Genomic DNA, 20540 nt, shown 5'->3' on the forward strand with positions numbered 1-20540 from the left:
GGCTCTGCTTTTTGTTTGTTTGCTTATTCATTTTTCTTTTAATTTTTTAATTTGTATTTTTTATGTTTATTTATTTATTTTGAGAGAGAGAGCGAGAGAGCACGCGCGCACACAAGTGGGGGGGGGAGAGAGAGAGAGAGAGAGAGAATTCCAAGCAGGTTCAGTGCTGTCAGTGAACAGCCCAATGTGGGGCTCGACCCCATGAACCCAGGATATCATGACCTGAGCCAAAACCAAGAGCTGGACACTCAACTGACTGAGCCACCCAGGCACCCCTCATTTGTTTTTTCAGATTCTATATATGAGTAAAATCATATGGTATTTGTCTCTCTCAGTCTGACTTACCCCATTTAGCATGATACTCTCTAGGTCCATCCATGTTGTCACAAACGGCAACATTACAATGTCTCATCACTTTTTATGGCTGTGTAATATTCTTTCATATATAATATATGATTATATACCAAATTATATATATATATTTATACACACACTACCATATTATATACACATATATATCACATCTGCTTTACCCATTCATAGATGATTGAGAAATATTTTGATTTTCTATTTCGATTTTTTTCCTTCTAATAATAAAGAAATGATAAATTTCCTGTTTTTGATGATTATCTGAGATATTTTCCATTCACAGGTAGTGAAATCAGAAATTAGTATCCTAATTCTCTTTCTGAACAATATAAGAGCCTGATGACACTTTCCTACTTACATGACATTATCAAATATTTTAGTTCTCCTTTTTAGACAGAAACTAGATATCATTATTATTATTTTAAACAGAAAAGATTTGCTTATATAGACCTAATGTTCAGCATTTCTTTTCTCATTGCGCCTTCTTCCTTTTCAGAACATCCTTCTGGGATGGTTTTCCTTCTTTTCGTTTAGGATACATGAATATTTTTTTTAAAAAGTTTTTTTACACTTATCAGGGTTATTGATATGTTTGGGCTTGTATTTTCTACTTTATTGTTTTATTTGACTTGTATTTCTATATTCCATTTAAAAAAATTTTTTTTCAACGTTTATTTATTTTTGGGACAGAGAGAGACAGAGCATGAACGGGGGAGGGGCAGAGAGAGAGGGAGACACAGAATCGGAAACAGGCTCCAGGCTCTGAGCCATCAGCCCAGAGCCCGATGCGGGGCTCGAACTCCCGGACCGCGAGATCGTGACCTGGCTGAAGTCGGACGCTTAACCGACTGCGCCACCCAGGCGCCCCTATATTCCATTTTAATATAAGAACCTTTATTTACATTTTCAAAAGAAAATATTGCCGCTCACACAAACCTAAGTTTACAGTTATTTTCATATAACATTGAAGACAATCCTTTGTCTTTGAAAATCTATCATTTCAGTCAAGCTGTTAAAGTCAGAGTGATGGTTGATTTTATGTGTCAACTTGACTAGGCGTGTGGTGTTCAGATATTTGGTCAAACGTTATTCTGGGTGCTTCTGTGAGGGTCCCTGGATAAGATTAACATTTAAATCAGTAGACTCAGTAAGGAAGATCGAACTTTCTTACATAGGTGGCCTCATAGAATCAGCTGACGGTCTGACTGGAACAAAAAAGACTGACCTCCCCTGAATAGGAGGGGGTTCTTCGTGCCTGGCTGCTTTTGAGCGTGCACATTGGTGCCGCTCCTGCTTTTGAACTTGAACTGAAAAATCAGCTCTTTCTGCATCTGAAGCCTGCCAACCCATGGACTAAAACTTACACCATTGGCTCTTCTGGGCCTCCAGCTTGCTGACTCACCCTGCAGATTTCGTACTTCCTGGATTTCCAGCTTAGCACCAGTGTCTAAAGGTCAATGGCTCCACTGTTCGGCTGGCCCAAGATGTACTGACCAGAATACAGAGCTAACATTGGCATTTACTCCAGAAAAACCTTGCCTTCCATATTCACTTACAGGTCACACTCATGTTTTTGATCTATTTTTTTTTTTCTTCCTTTTGAGTAGGAGGGGTCGATGCTTGGAGATTTCTCTTATAACCACGTGAGCCAATTCCTTAGAATAAATTTCTCTCTCTCTGTTGGCTCTGTTTCTCTGGAGAACCCTCGGGTTAACTGTCATTTTTTTTGTGGGTGACCTGTTATTGATTTTGATTACCCTTGTTTTTTGTCCTTGACACTCTGTTCTACCTCTTGCAAATTTAGTTTTCGCTGTGCTAGCTGGCAAATGTAGAGCTTCCTGCATGGATAGGTTTCTTTCTTTGGTTATGCCTAATTCTCACCCAGTTTTAAAATATTTTCCACCATTTCCTCTATTCTTTCTTTGTGGGGCTCTGATTAAGCATGTTAGCTCTTCCTATCTGTCCCCTATTTTTAATTTTCTTGCTCTTGGCGCGGCCCTCTGGGTAATTATTTCAGACATATCTCCACTAATTCTCCATTAATTCTCACTTCACCAATTCTCTCTTTAGCTTCATCATATCTGCCGTTTACTCAATTAATTTTCAACAGTTACCTTTTTCATTCCTATTTTGTAACTTCTCTATTCTTCCTGGCTACTCTACAGTGTTCAGTTTCTTGCAATTTTTTTGTATTAAAAATATTTCACATGTAGTTCTTATAGATTTTATCTGGTAATCGCAATATCTAAAGCTCCTCACTGACTTAGCCAAGGTTGCCCAGGAGTCAGAGGTTATATGTAACTGTTTCTTAGGAGTACAATCCTGGAGGTCATGCCCTGGAGGGCAAAGGGGAGTGAGGCAGGGAGGGAGAAACAGCCTAAAAGAGGATGTGTTAGTAACTAACTAATGCCACTGGTTATTCCAGTGGAATATTCATATTCCATAGGACTAGCCTCATAGCAATAGCCTCTCAGGAAGCCATATATATCTACTTCCCAGGGTTATCTATCCAGAAGGAGGTACGAGAAAGAATTTTTGCAACGGCTCCTTCTCCCATTGGTCAAAGTTTTGCCCCATGAAGCATTGACTGCCCCACATTTCTGGATGCTACACGTGTAGGCACTGAACATGGTCTTCTCCCTTTGCAGTGACAAGGAAGCCCTGGGTCAGGAGGAGAGAAGCACACGGTGCAGGCATGAGGTGTGTCACTTTCAGGCTGCACCTGCATGAGGTTGCTCAGAGCTCACACAGAGCTGGTCATGAAAGCCGTGACTGGGGTGTAAGAGAGGCGAGGTCAAGTGCATCAGAGCCGCTACCTAAGAGATAGATGTCTGGTACAGGGTCTAAAGCTGGCATGTGCTGTTTCTGCTGGTCCTTATTCATGATGGTCTATTACCTTGTCTAGCCTAAATCAAGGATGCCTTCTTTCAGAAACACACACACACACACACACACACACACACACACCAAAACAAAACAAAAACATATTTTCTTCTTCTTCGAACTTCATCCTGGATTTCCAGGTTAGCATGCGTGTCTAAAGGTAAATGACTCCACTATGAAGTTGGCCCAAGGCATACGGACCAGAATACAGTGCTAATATTGGCATTTACTTCGGAAAAACCTTGCCTACTATATTTGTTTACAGGTCACACTCATGTTTTTGATCTCTTTTTCCTTTTGAAGGGGAGGGTGGGTGCTTGGAGATTTCTCTTACTTTCTGAGAGTCCAGCAGTGCACTCAAAGGTATTTTTTTATATAGCATATAGTATGCAGTGGGAGAGCTCCTCTGGGTTTCTGATTGTCCCACCCTCAGAAGCTATTTATGTTCTTTTTCAAAACTGGAAAGGATGAGAATTATAGTGGCCAAAGAGGAACTTCAAGAGATGGTATAGACTATAGCTTTGATCCCATTCGAGATACGGATTTAAAAGCTGTATTTGTGTTCTTGTATTTGCTACCAGGAATGTGCTAGACCATTTTCCTCTCTTTCTTGGGGAGCTGAGTTCAGGCTGGCTTTGGGGAGAAAAGGACCAAATCCAATCCCCCAAGGATCCTGCAAACTGTGGCCTAGAGCCTGCTGGGACATTAGCCATGCTTGACAATCCTTCTCTGCAGGCTTGGCTCTGAAGCAGGTGTGTTTTCAAGATAGCATTGACCACAGGTGTGAGTGACACAGGCAGACAAGTGTGAGATGCGAAAAATACAGGCTGCAGCAGCATGACCAGGTGTGGCAGGAGTTCATCTGGCCTCTGAACTCCAGGGGGCTGGCCTCTTCCTGCAGGAAAGAGTGGAGTGGGCACAGGGGGAGAGCGCAGATCCCGCCGCGATGAAATGAGGGAGCTATTAGACGGAGGAGGTAGAAGGGGGACCTCCCTAGTGCTCCAAATACTCAAGGGGACACTAAAACTAGAGGAAATTAAGGCATGGCAGCTTGACTGAGAACCAAAGTGAAACACAAAGATCCGGGTAAGAAATTGATTCTGCGCGAATAATCGAAGAAGGCAGACAAAACAGGATTAGGCCAAAGTGTGGGAGCTGTAAAAGGACTGGACTATCATCCACCCCAGTGCTTTCAGCCCAGGATTCCGACCTTCACTGGCAAGAGAAGCTTTTGTCTAGCAGGAGGGCATCCCTTTAAGTAACACTGAATGAGTAACCGGAAAGAGACTTCATTTTCAGATCCATTTCAGGTCTCTTATTTACAACGAAGAAAGCTCGAGGGTGTTGTTATTGTCTCTTTCAACACCTCTCTGACAGGTGCTATTTTTCACTTTTTAACAAAAAGAACGTTTGGCAGGCAAAAGTACCCACCCAGAATTGAATGACATTGTTTCATTTTTTAAAGAATACATTTATTTGGTTTTTGGTTACTTTTTAGGCTTGTTAAGTGATGCACCAGCCTTAACCTTAAAAATAAAACAGTCAGGGGGGCGCCTGTGTGGCGCAGTCAGTTAAGCGTCCGACTTCAGCCAGGTCAAGCCAGGTCACGATCTCGCGGTTCGTGGGTTTGACTCTCGCGTCGGGCTCTGGGCTGATGGCTCAGAGCCTGGAGCCTGTTTTCGATTCTGTGTCTCCCTCTCTCTCTGCCCCTCCCCCGCTCATGCTCTGTCTCTCTCTGTCCCAAAAATAAATAAAAAAACGTGTTGAAAAATAAAACAGTCAGGGGGTACCTGGGTGGCTCAGTCCGTTAAGCGTCCGACTTCGGCTCAGGTCATGATCTTCACTGTTCGTGAGTTTGAAGCCCTGCGTCGGGCTCTGTGTGGACAGTTTGGAGCCTGGAGCCTGCTTCGGATTCTGTGTCTCCTTCTCTCTCTGCCCCTTCCCCACTTGCTCTGTCTCTATCAAAAATAAATAAACGTAAAAAAAAATGTTTAATAAAAAAATAAAAGTCAGTTACTTTATCAGCAAATATGGGTTTATTTGGGAACCGCAGATAATTACAATGCAGGGCATGTGAGCTATGGCAATAGGCAGGTTCAACAAAGGAGAGGCACATTATTCTATGGAGACAGAAAAGGAAATTGGGAGGGGTTGTTTTGAACGAAAGTACATTGGAGAAAAGCAAGAGTTCAGAAACAGTAAATTTCTTGCAGATGATACAAGCCTTGTTGGGGCTTATAACTGATCATTGTTTCCTGTTGAAGATTCTTTTGTTAGGGTCTGTAATTGACAGTGAGTGGCCTGGGATTCCCCTTCAGTGAAGCCTCTGGACTCCGCCTTATTGAGGTTTCCCCTTATGAATTTTCATGTCAGAGATATAGAATTTGCTTTTACAATAAGCTTAAGTAAAAAAAAAATGAGTTGATTTGAGGAAAATTATAAGTAAAAATAATATGGATGATAATTCCATACAGCACAATTATGAAGATCACCAAGGATTAAGAACACAAATCTGGTATCATTCTCGGATTTTATGGTTCATGCACAGGAGAAGAAATAAAGAAAGAGGAAATTACCCCCTCAGAGTCATACCTCCCATTAGTATCGGAACAGAGATAACAACCCACCTCTCCCAACACCCAATCCGGAGCCCTGTCCAACAATCAATCCAGGCTGTGTCATTCTGCTTCAACAACAGTGAATAAGACAGTGCTTGACCCTCATGTGGGAGGCAGAGCCCAAGGTACATGTTCCCTGAGCTAAGTGCCAATAAAAGAGGGTAGCATGATATTAATTGAGATAGTAAGCAATGCTTTTGGTTTTTGCTGCCAGTTCACTTTCTCTCCTCCTTTTCCCGCCCTATGCAGTCACACCGGCCATTCCTTCTGTGTTCGTTTCTTTAAGAAAGAAATGGGACTGTTCTGGGTTTCTAAATGCTGGTGCTCTTAGGAAAAAGATAAGACAAAGAGGTATAGCCAAAATGTTAGATGGTCTGGGGAGGGGCGGGGGAGGGGGGGGGAGATTCTCTCTCCCTCTTCCTGTCTCCCAACTTAGAAAGGATTCTCTTGGTTTTGGAAGTGTTGAAAAACAGAGGTAAAAAACTATGTGAATTCAGAATGATAGGTTCTGGGGAAGGAGTTTCTGGACTGTGACTCCCAGACAGAAGAAACCCTCAAGACCTCAGACTCCAGATGGGTTTCGGGGATCTGAGAGGAGGGGGTCCCCACTTCTCTGGCAGAGCTACGGGGAAGCAGAAAGTCCCCAGAGGTGAAATGGCTGCCTGACTTACCTAGAGAAGGAGGATGAGGAAGGTGTCCAAGAGACTCCAGAGCCCCAACATGACTGGGAAGTGAAGGAGGGACTTGCCAATGAAGGAGACTGTGCAGATTGGGAATGAGGGCAGCTTGGCAGTGACCCATGGGGAGAGATCACTGAGAACCAGGGGAGAGCAGGATTTCAATGGATAGTTGAATTACAGGGGAAAAAAGGTTACATTGTACTGAGTTGATGAGTTGAAATTCACATTGGATTTAAAAAGCAGGAGCCTGTGCATGTGTGCTTAGAAGTAATTAGTTGTTAAATCCATGATCTGGAAAGATTCTTAGAGGATAAATAGGATTCCAAAAAGCAGAAAGGTTGGGGTAAGAATACACATGTAATCAACCAGGGATTTTTTTTTAAATAAAGCAAAAGAATAACTTTCCTTAGAGAAGTTCAAACAGAATGCAGTGAGAGCTCAAAGCAAGGAGTGATTGATTCTCACTGGAGAGATGAGAACACTTTCTCAGGGAATGGGTCAGGTTGCTGACTTGGACAGGTGAGTAGAGAAACTCCTCAACTCTCTGTTCAGCCTCTGTGGACACAGATGCCTGGGTGTCTGGGAGGTGCAAATGACTGTGATGTCATGGGCTGGTGCTCCCTATCTTCTGTCCCATTCTGTGGTCTCTGCAGAGAAAGGATGAGTTTTTGGACACTGATGTGGGGAGAGATTATGAAGTCATGAGGTATAGGGACTTCAAAGTTGCACAAGCCATGGCTCAAATCAGTAGCGTCTGGGAGCCTTCACTGCCTCACCCAGAGAATGGGAGCAATAACTCTGCCTCATATGATTGTTGGCAGAAAAAAATTATATAATAATAAACCTAAATTCTGGCAAATAGTGCCTGACAGACATCCAGGCCCCAGTAGCAATCAGGTTTTCTTCCCTTTCTTCCTTGTGAGGAGAGACTTTCTCTTATCTCTGTATCCTTCACTGTGTCAATACCGTGCCTCGCACACAGAAGGGGCAACGAAGAATCTCTTGCTTTGACTTGCTCCAATTTGAAGAATGTGTCGTTGAAACGCAGGCAAGGAAAATCAGCACTGGGGTATCCGTTGGCTGTTAGAACAGATCAGAGAAAAGTTTTCTGTGAAGCAGTACGGTTTTTCTTTCTTTGGCTGTCAGTCAGCACAAAGGTAATCCCAGGAATCAAGGCACTGAAAAGTGAATTTCTGGCTGAAGTGATCACAGCAGCCCTGACATCATACAGCCGCTGCTTTCCATAATCAATGCCAGAGCTTAGTTTATTCACCTTACGTTCCCTCGTGGAATTCCGAACGCCGTACCTGATTCTAACATTTCCCCTAATTGATGCATGTTTGCTCTGGGATTTACATCCTGTTTGATTAATTTGGGGTTTGATTCCCCCCTCCCGGCGCTATGATTTTCATGGACAGAACTGTTCTTTTGATGCTTTGCATGCGGTGGAAGGAGGTGGATCTCCTTGTGCTTGGAGCCGGGTCCTAACGCTTGCCTCCTGACTTTGGGGAAACTTTTCTGCAGGAAGAGACCAGGAAATGACTGACCTGGGGCCTGTTGGTGGGACAGTTGCACTTAGCGGCAGGGAGGGAAAGAGAGTTAACACTGAGCATCAGACAGGTGAGACAATTTATGTCCAGGAATTAATCGCCACTTGTGTGTGTTCTATTTGTAGAATGAGGAAGCCGAGGTTCCGGGAAACAAAAAGAAACCCAGCAAACAGTGCAGCTTTTGCTGGACTCTCATGTTCCTTTCGCTCCACCACACTTTCAAAAACAATTAGACTAGAATAATTTTCTAAAAGCTTCGAGTTTTATTTTTGAGAAGGAAATTAATTGTTGCCGCGCAGCTCTTTGATGTATTTTCTCGCTGTCTTTTTTCCATTTGCATATTTTTGGGTACGGTTTTGTGATTGTACACTTTGAAACACTGTACTGCAAGTCCTTAAGTATTTTCTTAGAAATAGCTTTGCTAGAGTTCTCAGAATTAAACGTTTTGCTTCCATGTATTTAATGCAAGACCATTCGTTAAGGAAACTCTGTTCTTGGAGACTCAGACTCCGGAGTCCTAGCAGACCCAGGAGAGTATTGCCAAATTAGGACTCCAGGATAGAGAATAATGCCCCAACAATGGGACAGTCTTGTCCCGTGTCTTTCTGTCAAGGCTTCCCGAACACTGGCTCCTTTTCAGACTCTCCTTTCCTGGATTTCTTCAGTAATTACCTAATGCTCTATTTTATTTTATACGTGTGTGTCTCAGCAAGAATGTTCTGTCTCTTTCAGCAAGTACTCCCCTTTATCCGCAGGGTGGCAGAAATCCTGTGCCTGGACAAACTCCTTAAACTGGTTTTGCCTCGGCTTCCCCATGTGTGAAACAAAGGGGATAATAACACTTATGGGACTGGCAGGAGGTTTCCTTAAGCTGATGTGGGGGTTGTGCCTACCACGACGTCCACGTGTGCTGCTGAGAGACCATTCAGCGGCCCCTCCTGGTTCCCTAGCAGTTCAGGGGATCCCAGGTACAAAGATCCCCATAGATTCAGGGGATGAAGAGATAATGGCTATCTTCTCCCAACCAACAGCAGTTTTCGTGTTGGAGATGGGGCGACAGAGGGATGAAGTAGAGCCTGAGGAGATGGGGAGACGACCGCCCGGAGATCTGGCACTGACAGCACCCGTGGAGGCTCAGAGCTAGGCGAGGCCAAGCGATGGCCAGGAAGCCAGGGTGAGACCAGGAGATGATCCTTTAACCTCCTGCTGCTGCGTGAGGGCCCTAGAAACCGGTGCAGGAGATTGGGCTGTGAGCAGGAAGCAGTGAAGGGCTGTGGTGTGACAGCACACACAAAGGGCTGGTCCTGAGAATTGGCAGGGATTGCACGATGCCCGCCTCACTCCGGGGACCACCCGGACAAGTGCTGGCAGCGGAGGGACACTTGGGCATTTACCTGGCAGGGCCCGGGCCTTGTCTGACTTTGGCATTTGCTGCCGAAGGCCGATCCTTCAGAAAGGGCCAGCCTGCTGCTTCGGCTTCCCAGCTGCCCCCCTCCCCCCATGTCCCAGTTCTCATACCCCCTGTGACACTCACGGGGCTGTCGGGCCTCCCTGGTCATGGTCAGACTGCTTATGGGGTAAGAAAGAAACTCATCCAGCTTGGTCAAGAGCTTAGAAAAAAGAGAAACAACTGTGCTTCAGATTCTTTGGGACATTCATGCTCATGCTTGGGTCAGGAATAAATGGTCATGAACTTGAAGATAATATCCCTGTACACCTAAATCTGCAGGTTAGTAGGGGCCCCTAGATAAAGTATGGAGAGCTCTGTAACTCTGCTCTGAACAAGGACTGGAGCTTAAGGTAGGAGAGAAGAGCAGAGAAGGAAGCACCAGTGACCGTGCCCACAGGGCCTCACATTGGGATTCGTGAAGCCAATAGTAGGGTTACCACACATCCTGGTTTGCCCAGGACAGTCCCAATTTATGCCTCTTATTCCTGTATACCTATTTTTTTTTTTACTGTTTATTTATTTTTGAGAGAGAAAGACAGTGTGAGTGGGGAAGGGTCAGAGAGAGAGAGAGAGACAGAATCGGAAGCAGGCTCCAGCCTCCGAGCTGTCAGCACAGAGCCCTACACGGGGCTCAAACTCACAAACCGTGAGATCATGACCTGAGCCAAAGTTGGATACTTAACTGGCCGAGCCACCCAGGCGCCCCTTCTGTATACTTATTCATAGTGACCTCTTTCATTCTAAAAACTCTCGTCTCGAAAAATAAATTAATGTTCACCCTGCTAATATTAGTAAGAAGGTATTACAAATAGATATTCTGAAAGAGGAGAAGAACCCAAAATTCTCCAAAAGCTTGGACGTAGAAGTAAGTCATGCTTCCATTTAGAGACTTCAGGATGCCTGAAAGGATGCTTGCGGCATCCTAGTGAGGGATCAAGGTGAGTGGTCAGGGTTTGTGTGGCATTTAACCAAAACAAGGACTTGACCTTGTCTGATATAAATTCATGCCATTGATGCCCAGTACCACTGGTGACAGACCCTTATGATGAAGGTCTGCCCTGTTAGACCTCTGGCGTCCTGGACCCCAGTGCCTGAACGATTCTGTCGGCTGGGAAAGGAGACTTACATGTGTCATCCTCCAGGCACTCAGCTTAATGCACCGTCCTCCGTGTCTTAAACACCTTAGCCACAGCATCGTAGTATGGGTGGGGGTGGAGGGTGGTGATGAGAGACGGGGACAGGATATGTGTACAGCCATTGCTTCTGCTGAGCTGGACCATCAGATCTGCTCACAGCTCATGGGATTCGGGCCATTTGTCTGTCTGGACCTCTAAGATAGTCAGGGCTCTCATTTATTAAGATAAGAGGAGAAAGCAAAGTAAGCATTGTTTCACTTAATGTAAATCGAAAGTGCCCAAGGGGAAAGTAAATATATCCTATGGAACTAGAAAGGTCATGTCATGTTCTTGGAGAGGGAGGGGAAAGAGAGGAAGCGATAAGTCACATCTCTGCAAGGCAGGTCTGAGGAAGCATACAGGGATAAAGGATAATGGGAGAACTCAACCCATTGTTGGTTTCCCTAATGCCTTTTTATTCACACAGTTGGTCTATCAGTCTATCAGCAAGCACATACTGAGGACCTACTGTGGGCCAGCTCTTGGAACGGGTATTAAAGATATCCAAGCCACAGCCCCTCTCATCAATTGGCTCGATCTCCAGCTGGGAACATGAGTGGAGGATGCCAGCCCTGTCTTCCCCAGCAACTATAGACTCAGCCGTGCCCAGTTTCTGATCCAGTGCCCGCTGGACAGACGATATGAACGAAGGCTTAGCCCCTCCAGCCTGAAGGAAAAGGAATTAGTTGTGCTGCCAACAGCCTGAGATCCAGTGTGCCTAGGGCTTACCCCAGACCACAGTTGTCCCTTAAATTAAGACTACTCTGAACTCCTTCTCAGACCCCAGCGTAGCATCAGCTTCCATTTCAGCGTGACAGCACTTGCAAAGGCAGTGTGACCCACAGGACAATATGCGGGCCTTCTCTTGAATTGCTTCACTATTTTTTAATCCATTCCCTGGTGAGAATGATCTCCCTTCATGTGCACGGGTATCTATTTCACTTGTGTCCTCTTCTCCATCCTGAACTTTTACAGATAGATTTTTTCCCACTCTCTCTCTCTGAACCAGAGGAGTCAGACGTGTTGATTAAAATTTGATATTATCCTTGCTTTTCTGTAGAGTAATATGATTGCCTGCCATACCCAATTTGTTAAGTTCTGCAACTTTTCTTGATTAACTTTTCAGATTTATATCACGGCCACATCATGTTCTCAATGATTAAAGAAAAATTCATTTTGGCTACTTTAGGGAAGATTTCACTTAACTCTACAAATATATTGCATTTTTCAATATGTTAGGAATTGGGGGACTGGATAGGCTGCAATACGATTGAAATTATTTTGGCCCCGCTACGATATTTAGGCTGCAAATCCTGGATCCTGGTCCCTCATTCTCTCTGCAGACTACAAGTAGAAGTTTGAACACTATACCTATTGTAACCATAACTTCTGAATTCCAAATCAGGACAGGGAGCCGAAAAGAAAAGACATTGTTTTTTTCTGATTTTTATAGTTATTTTTATTTACAATAAAATTAGATTTAATTAAACAGATATTCCTTTATCAAACGTAATTGTTTTATGCAGTTGAAGCATTCCTGGAAAATTCTTTTTTGGGGTTACTCTTGGCAGGTGCATGTATCACTACTCTATCTCTGCACACTTGTTTTTCTCTCCCTGGCTATGCAATGTTGCCGTTCCTGAAGGCTTTTTCTATGGTTCTCTTCTATTCCCATGTTTTACTCTTGGACTAAGCAATCTTATTTATACACATGGCTTCAATTATTATCTATTTACTGATGTCAGAGTTATTTACCTTAAAAAAAATTTAATGTTTACCCTGAATCCTAACATCTTCCTATTGGAAGGAAAATTCTATAGTCTAAGTCTTGATAAGGTGGGATGTAAGGCCTCCACAATAGGAGCTGGGTAGGAACAGTATAGGGTTCTCCACTGTGCGCCTCCAAGAGGTTCTCATTTCCTTCGTAAGGTCAATGAATAGTGATGCACTGCACAGTTCTAGAGAGCACTAGTTAGTTACACTGTGGTCTATGAACAACTGAGTTCTGTAAAACTCCAGGGCATGTCATTTGCTGAAGACTGAATGCTTCCCTCCAAAATTCAAATGTTGGAATCTGACCCCCATTCTTTTGATATTTGGATGTTGGGCCTTTGGGAGGTGATTAGATCATGAGAACGGAGCCCTCATGAATGGGATTAGTGCCCTTGTAAAAGAGACCCCAGACTGCTCTCTTCCACCATATGAAAATACAACCAGAATACAGCCATCCAGGGGTACCTGGGTGGTTTAGTCAGCAGAGCATCCAACTCTTGATTCCGGCTCAGGTCATGATACCGTGGTTGTGTGCTCGAATACTGCATCGGGTTCTGTGCAGAGCATGGAGCCTACTTGAGATCTCTGTCTCCCTCCATCTGCCCCTCTTTGCAATTCATGCTCTCTCTCTCTCAAAATAAATAAAGAAAAAGAAAAAGAATACAGCCACCTATGAACCAGGAAACAGGCCCTCAGTAGACTCCAAATCTGCCGGTACCTTGATTTTGGACTTCCCAGATTCCAGAATTGTGAGAAAAAAAAGTTTCTGTTGTTTATAAACCTGTAAGTTCCTGTCTATAGTGTTTTTGTTACAGCTGCCCAGATAAACTAAGATACCATCGACATGAAACATGAATATGTACTCCAGATCTGAGCAGTTCTCGAGCCCTAAGCAGATACTCCACCCAACTTCTTCCTGGCAACTAGGGTATGAATGTGTGACGTAAACTTGGCTGGGGGTATGCTCTCGCCTAATGTTTTGAAGCTCAACAAAGTGATGCAAAGATGCAAGGCAGTGGACAATGCAGTGGTGGTATTGCATGGTAACCACCCCCAGGGATGGCAGCACCAGTACCCAGGATCTAGCAGCAGCAACAGCAGGGTCTAGAGGCAGTTTTGTCTGGCAGGAGTGGTGGTGATATGCCAGCCGTGATATCTTGGCAACACTGATGCCGAAGTACCTTGGCTGTGGTTTCTGCAGCTGGTCTCCGTTACCTCCTGCCCGTCGAACGAGACCAGTTTAATGGCCTTTCTATTGATTCTGTGGCCTCTTTGGCTTCTCTTTCGGTGAATTTCCTTATGTCTAAATTAGATAGAACTGGTTTGCAGTTGAGAAACTTGGTACAGAACTTGGTAACAGAAAGAGGCGTGTGGGGGTGTATTCGATTTCTGTTGATGTACGACAAATCCCTACAAGTTTAGCGGCTTCAAGTAACACATACTTATTATCTCACAGTTTCTATAGGTTAGAAATCTGGGCAAAGCTCATCTGAGTTCTTTGCTTCAGGTCTCGTCAGGCTGTAATCCAGGTGTTGGCCAAGGCCGAGGTCTAAGCAGCAGCTCAGCTGGAGAAGATTCTGCTTCCAAGCTCATATTCAGGTTGTTGACAGACTGACTTCCTTGCAGCTTTAGAACTCATGGAAGATTGCTTCTTCAAGACCAGTGAGAGAGGGAGAAGGAGAGGGAAAGGGAGTAGGAGATAAAGTGAGTTAGTTACAAGCTATATGCATACGTATGTATATATGTGTGTGATACATACAGTATTGCAACAGTATAATCATGAAGTGACAGCCCATCATCTTTGCTATATAAGGTAGACTTACTATGGGAGTAAGATCTCATCTTTGACCCGGTCCATTGGTTAGAAGTAAGTCACAGCTCTTTACCACCCTAAAGACTACACAAAGGTGTGAATACGAAGGGACCGTTGGGCATCACCTTAAGATCTGTAGCAGTAGGGAAGACGCCTTTGGTTATCAGGCTTGTCTGGGATCAAAGGCTTTGAAAACTCTGTTAGTATTCAAGGATAGAAAACCTGGAGGCTCACCTCACATGGAGGCAAAGCATATATCACCTGTCGTCATTTGTAGTGATGTGGCCACTGAAGGCAAAGATTCGAGGACCATCTCGCCACTGTTACACATTAGTGTGAAGGACAGTTCATGATTTTGGAGTGGAACGGGCCACCTCTGAAAGCACCAGATTGCTTAATGAAAGAGAATAACCTATCAAATTCTAAATTTTTGGTTCAGACCTTTGGTTTTTTTTTTAAAGCATAGCCACACAGTGCTCTTACATTTACCTGGGAACATATGACTGTGCTTTAGAAAATTAATCTTGAAGAGTCACAGGGCAGAAAACTGTATTCAAGATGGCCCCGTCAATTGAACATGTATCCACTGTTGTGCCACGGTTAAGGCACTGATCAGTGAAGACTGATGCTCTGAGAGTTCGAAGAGGCTATGTGGGAGGATTCAGAAAACCTGGAATTGTCCTTGCTATCTGTCAGCTACTCCTCCCCTGGCCCATCAAGCATCCTTTACTTCTTGTCCTATGAGGCTATTTCTGATCTACTTTTAGATTTTGAAAGTGGAAAACTGTCCTTATGTGCCATCGCTCTTTATTATAGAGTTCCTAGAGTTAGATCTTAACATAGCTCCAGGGAATAATTGCAAATCAAACCTGGGAGGAGATTTACTGCTCCCCTTCGCAGCACACACACACACACACACACACACACTCTCTCTCTCTCTCTCTCTCTCTCACACACACACACACACACACATACACATACACACACACACACACACACACACACACACACATACACATTAACATCCAGGGTATCTTCTCATAAGAAATCCAGAGTCTTATTTTTCTTGCTTCCTCTGACTTATTAAGATTTAAAAAATTAACTGCTCCATAGTGGTGAGAGTGTGAGTGAACAGGCTTCCCCATATACAGGGAAAGGGTGTTTAAATTTGCATAAACCTTCTGGATAATTTGGTAAAATGCATCAAACAATTTTAAAATGTTTATACTCTTTGAATTAGTAATTCCATTTCTAAAAATAAATCCTAAGGATATAATAATGCAAATGTGTAGAGATTTAGCTATAATAATGTTCATCATACTATTAAAATAGCAGAAAATTGGACAAACCTAAATTTCCAGCGGATAGACATTAGTTGAATAAATTTTGGTATATCTATGCAATTGAAATTCTTCACAGCCGTTAAAACATTATAATATGGAAGAATATTTATTGAGATGGAAAGACTATTATATTTTTTGGATAATTCAACAGGTTATAAATAGCATGCACGCTATGATTTCTTACATTTGAGTGTGTGTGTGTGTGTGTGTGTGTGTGAGAGAGAGAGAGAGAGAGAGAGCAAGCTTGAACATATTCACACCAAAATGTTCACAGCAGTTATTTTTTGAAGGAGGAATTATGAGTGAGCTTTATTTTCTGCTTTTTCCCCTTATGTTTATTTCTAAATATTCCCAGAGAATTTGAATCACTTTTGTGTAAAAAATAAAAATAATAGTAGCTACCCAAATTCTCATTTTGTGAGACAGATGATCCACCTGTTTTTACTCTGGTGTTGCGTAGGGTGGGAGGAGAGCCTTTCTGGTGCTCATTTCATCCAAGATCTTTCCTTTACAAATGAGGAAATGGAGGTCTACAGAGAGACTCCCAGAACATATGGAAGAAAAGCATTCTAGAACCTCTGTGACCCAACAGTTTCCTTCTCTCAGAGATGACTTCTTAAATACAAAAGGCCTGATAGCGATCATTTTGGCTCATGGTTTTCAAAGTATGCTTTTAGAACTTGAGGTGTCCAGGGGGTTGCCTCAGGAACCGTGTGGGTGGGTGGGATGTGGAACCTGGTCCACTTTGATTCCCTCTGGTGAGTTCCTTCAAAAGCGGTTCCATTTTGTATTAGTCAGGGTTCTCCAGAGGAACAAAATCAGTAGGATATACATACACATAAGAGAGATTTATTATAAGGAATAGGCTTACACAATTATGGAGGCTGAGGAGTCCAGAACCAGGAGACCTGATGGTATTGTTCCAGTCTGAGTTCAAAGTCCTGACAAGGAAGACAGCGGGTGACAGGAGTTTCAGTCCACGTCTTCAGACCTGAGAACCAGCAGAACCAATGGTGCTAAGTTCCAGTCCAAGACCCAGGCCAAAGACAGGAGAGACCAATGCCCCAAGGCCAGTTGTGCAGAAAGAATTCTTTCTTAACCTTTTATTCTATTCTGGCCTTCAACAGATTATATGGGGCAGACCCAGGCTGGGTTAATCTCCTCCATAATCCCCCCCCCCCCTCTCTCTCTCTCTCACACACACACACACCCAGAAATAACATTTAACCAAATATCTGAGCACCCAGCGGTCCAATCAGGTTGACACATAAAATTCACCATACCACATAATTAGTGTTTTATTGTTTAATTGTGGAAGAGCACCGTGTTCTTTTGCTTCCATTAGATAATACGATCTCCAATTTGTATCGGATAGGATGCTTTAGATTGATAGTCCTAGTAAATCTAAATAAAAGATATTGTCATGTGGAAATTTATTTGCTTTCATAATTTTGAAGCCAAGATGTGGGGCAGTCTTCAGGCATTATTCAGTCAGGCCTTCAGTTTGATTTCTCAGATATGCTCTTAACTTTTTTCTTCTTCATTTACTGACTTCTTTCTCAGCCTGGCTTTCCTTATGATCATTTTCTTAGTTACATGGAGAGAAAAACAATGCATTGCCCCTCTGCCTACCCTCCCGTGCCCACTGTGCCAACAACCGAACGAACTCTTGATGTTCACTCTGATTAGACCATCCCGGAGCTAATCACTGTACCCACTGGAATGTCATTAACCATTTGGTTTAGGTGGATGGAGTTACCTTGATTGGATTAGACCAATCCAATGGTCACAGGCCAAATTTATCCTGCTGCTTGTTTTTGTAAAGTTTTATTGGAATCTAGCCAGACCGTTTTGTTTACTTACTGCCTATAGCCATGCCCATGATATAGCCGCAGAGTTGAGTAGTTACAACTATCTGGTTCACAAAGCCTAAAATATTTAGTATCTGGCACTTTACAGAAAAGTCTGCTGATCCCTGGGTTAGGTGAATCAGGCCCCACTCCCGGAGCTGGGAGAGTCAATCCTATCCAAATCGTAAGGCTGCTATAGAACAGAGGGAGTGTCTCCACCGTACAACCTATTAGAATAATTCCTTTTCTGATGTCTGTGCTGACAATCTTCCAAGTCTACCTTGCGCTGCCTTGCTCACCACCTTGCAGCAGCTGTTCCAAAGTTCTCTCACTCTGCACTCCTAGTCAAGCTTCAGCTTATCCCTTACCAAGTTGCACTGCTACTCCACCGCCGTCCCATCCCCTCCCAGGTTTGCCCTTTGCCTCTCTTGTCTTCTGTTATTCTAGGCTGCTCTGCCCAAGTGCCAGGAAGTGCTTGCTGAAAGGAGGCAAACAGGGCTGGAGTCACCCAGCCTTTCCTCCTGGCAGGGTGGCGCTGTCCACGTGAAACCACCCCGAGGTCAAGTTGTGCTCTGCCAAATTGGCCACTATTTGTTGCCAATGCTCTCACACGTTCACAGGCTCTTGTCTACTCCCAAACCACTCTCCCTGCTCTTTTATGGAGGTGACAATAATGACTACTGTTTCTTGTATAGCAAACTAAATATATATGTGTATGTGCGTGTGTGTTTGTATACATATATATGTGTGTGTATGTATATAATGTATATGTATGTGTATATATATACATTATATATATACACATATATGTACCTACATATATATTATGTGTGTATACATATATATATGTGTGTGTGTGTGTGTGTGTGTATATATATATACACACACACATAACCTCATAATCTTCTCTAAATGGTCTTATTCACAGACACCCATATTAGAGATGAAGAAATTGAAGCTTAGCCAGAGTTAAACATTTGTCTATAGTCACCATTTAATAAGGGATCAAATAGGGATTTGAAACCAGGTCTGACTGAATCCACAGTGGTGAGTATGTACTTAACCACTATACCATATTGCTTCTTTTTATTTCCATCCACAGAAGCAGCTACCTACAAGATATTCATCTGGATCCTATGTAGTTTCTTCCCATTTCTCTGTCCCTCAAGGAACCTGGGAAACTCTACTCACACCCGTTTTCTGTTGAGTTCTAGCATTGTCTTCTCGCCAGGATCCAGGGGTATTTAGACAAGTAGGCTAAATCTCTTTGAACCAGAACTAGACCATATGTCCTTGGAGACCTTAATTTATAGACAACCAAATGAGAGAGAAACAGTTGACCAGAAGTAGACTTAGGGCAATTAAACAAGTCCCCAGTGTCTATCCTCAGTAATGCCCCAATATTCCTATCTTCTAGCAAGAGAGAAGCCCCCCAGACCAGGGGGTCCTGGGTAGCATCCCAGCATTCAACCCACAGGCAGATGGCTGAGGCAAGTCAGGGTTTCCAGAGAAACAGAACAGATGATATTGATAACATCTATATATCTATCTGTGTAGAATTCATAGGTAGGTTTGGGATATTGTAATGATTAAGAGCATGGGTGTCAAGGGGTACCTGGGTGGTTCAGTTGGTTTAGTGTCCGGCTTTTGACTTTGGCTCAGGTCCTGATCTCATGGTTCATGGGATTAAGCCCTGCCTCGGGCTTTGTGCTGACAGTGTGGAGCCTGCTTGGGATTCTCTCTCTCTCTCTCTCTCTCTCTCTCTCTCTCCCCTCACTGTCCCTCCCCCACTGTCATGTGCACACACTCTCTTTCTCTCTCCCAAAATTAATAAATAAACTTAAAAAAAAAAGAGAATGGGTTTCAAGTTTAGATCCGTTTTTGAGTCTCACTTCTGTTATTCTCTAGCAGTGCAAACTGGCAAGATACCTCAATGCTCTAGGTCTTAGTTTCTGTATCTTTAAAATGGGGATAGCAAAAATATCTACCACATGGGGTGATTGGGAAGACTGAGTGAGGTGAAGCAGTCTCTCCCCTGGCCCCAGGCACATATGAAGTGCTTATTAAATGCCGGCTGCAATTAGAAGCCAAGTGTCCTCATCTGTTATCAAGGGCTCTTTCCATTCTCTGGGCACTGTCTTTGGTTGAGGTTGTCCACACCTTTCATTTTCCCCCCCAGCTGACCATGGGGTGCAGCTTTATACCACCCCTTAGTGTCTCCTCGAATTTTCTGGCCCTGCCTCTGAGCTCAGTCTGGGATTCTGATGACTCCAATTGCCCAGCATGGCTTCCATTAACCGCAAGTGTTTGCCCTCTCCTCCTTCAGAAAGATCCTGTGCCCTGGGAAATGAATGTCAAAACACCAGACTTGTTGCAAAGCGCTTTTTTCCCCTTCACTTAAAAGTCCTCAGAGGTCAAAAGAAAATAGATTTAAATGTTTCCCAGTCAAGTGCAGCCCTCACAGGGCTCTACAATGGACCCACGGTGGGAGCTTTTTACACCTTCCTGAACCTCTACCAGCGAGTTGATCTAATATTGACTTCCCTGGGGTCTGCCTGAAGTCATTGTAGTCAAGAATAGCAGAGTGCATCTTCCATTAGTTGTGATTAGTGGTTAAAACTACTTTTTTTTTTTTTTGAAGGTGAAGGAAAAAGGAGTTTCTCCTTGGAGAAGAAAATTGAGTGGAACGTTTGTGTCTTTTTTCCCCGGGTTTGCAAGATGTGATTCATGAAGTCAGCTCTCGCTAAAACCCATAACCAAATGGACAAATATCTGAAGATAAGTTCAAAGAGAGGTAGAGAAAAGTAAAGGATTTGGCCGTAAATCATTCATAGGATTTTTCACACGAGCAGAATAGAAACAAGGCTGCCACTTCCTCAGAATCACAAGCCACCAGGGCCGTGAACAAAAGCCTCCCACCTGGGGTGTTCCAGATAGGTAGACTGAGGCTCAGAGAGGAAGGGCCCCTGGACTGTGCGGCTTTCTCCCCTCCCAGACTTGGAGTCTCGGCACTGCGCCGAACTGGCTCCGTCACCC

This window comes from Prionailurus bengalensis, chromosome D1 (genome assembly GCF_016509475.1).
Source record: "Prionailurus bengalensis isolate Pbe53 chromosome D1, Fcat_Pben_1.1_paternal_pri, whole genome shotgun sequence".
Lineage (NCBI taxonomy): Eukaryota > Metazoa > Chordata > Mammalia > Carnivora > Felidae > Prionailurus > Prionailurus bengalensis.